This window comes from Camelus dromedarius, chromosome Y, assembly GCF_036321535.1.
Source record: "Camelus dromedarius isolate mCamDro1 chromosome Y, mCamDro1.pat, whole genome shotgun sequence".
NCBI lineage: Eukaryota > Metazoa > Chordata > Mammalia > Artiodactyla > Camelidae > Camelus > Camelus dromedarius.
The window spans coordinates 4,898,565-4,900,249 of NC_087473.1; positions in this window are offsets into that span (position 1 = coordinate 4,898,565).

The window sequence follows — 1,685 nt, forward strand, 5'->3', positions numbered from 1 at the left end:
GACACATTATGCTATGTGTTCAAAAATCAAATTGGCAGAAGCCAGTCGAGCATGTGCTTCATTTTGCTGTCTTATGTATTACTGCTTCTAAGCCTATAAGCATGTTTGGTTTAGTGTATAATTTCTTCCTATTCCTGGCTCAGATTGCTGTGCATTAGTGCTTGAGGATATCTGCCAATTGTCAATAGTAAATAGCAGAGGTGAGAGATGGTTTACAGGTGCCTCCAGAAGTTTAATTAAAAATAGTTTAGGCATGCACAAAAATCATCCTGAACTGTGTGAGTATGGATAATCACACAAGCGATCCTCACACAAGAAAAGATGTTTCAAAAATAGGAATACATTTTATTATATATTTGGCCCATTTCTACCCCTGTTTACTGTGATACTGCTGTTTCAGTGGATGGCCACATATTCCATGCCTTCTGTTCTAGGAGAATCATTTCTAGACAACTGAATTGTTTACCTTTAACAGCCTTAGAAGTGACTTCTTGAGAGGCAGCACTGTGACTCTGTTAATATATTTTTTCCCAGATTTGCTTTGCTAATGGGCTTCTCATTTTTCAATAGTTTCTGTGAGATGATTGTGTCCATTTATTAACATCTTCAGAATTGTAACATTGAGGCTATTTGCATTAGTTGTTTCCCATGTCCTTATTAGTAGTGGCTTTGGTAAATCTAGTAAACTTATAACAGATGTTAGGAAATAGTAGTAAATTTGGGTGGTGAAGTTTCCGTGCAGATCATAGATTTCTCCCATTTTTGTAAATGCTCTTATAACGAGATGTCAGGAAACTATCATCAGAAATCGGCTAGAAAAAAAGGTAAATCATTTTGATAGCCCTGAGCATTTTCAAACAGAAATTTAAAATGGATTGAGGTCTTGCGGTGATGCAGTCTTAGACTGCTAGAAGTAATGTTAAAGTTTTGTCATGTCTCTTAGTGTTGGGGTTTGAATGGAGTGGTTGTGCCAAGAGTTTCTGCAGTTCTTAGGAAAGATAATATATAAACTAATTACCTTTAGTCATTTTAAGAAACACTTAGCTGGCTCAGCCCAAGGACTGGAATGTTGATATCTCTCCAGGAAAGGAGAGATAGCCAAGAAAAAATAATGACATCCATAATAAAATAATTGAGTGTCACAACAGCAGAGATATTCTAACTGCTACCAAAGTCATCTCTCTCAACTGCAACTAAGTGACTAGACTTAGCTGGCCATCTCTGCCTCATTGCTTACTTTTTGCCAAAAGAGTTTCCAGCAGAAATAATACGTATACTTTTAAAAGCATCACAAACACCAGCCAGGATACAGGGAAATCCCTCTACTACAGCATCTTATATGGATAGAAAAGCAGCCCACAATTGTTCTAGAAGTGTGCACTCCATTTTTCCTATTCAGACACATAAGTCCAACATCTGCCAATAGGGGAAGGGGAGAGGTGAGGGACCACAGGCAGGTGAACCAATCTTCCTCCTGGGCATGTGTCAGCTCACAGGGGCTGAACAACTGGAATTCAAGGAGGTGAGGAGCCCAGCAGAAAAAATGCGCAAGGAGCTGCCATACCGTGAGACACAGCGCAACCAGAGCTGATGTGGAGCCAAGCAGCAGTTTACTCTATTGCCCCAAGGTGGTGTGCAAGCTCTGTGGTACAGTTGTCCTGCTTTTATCTATTTTCAGCCAGCAC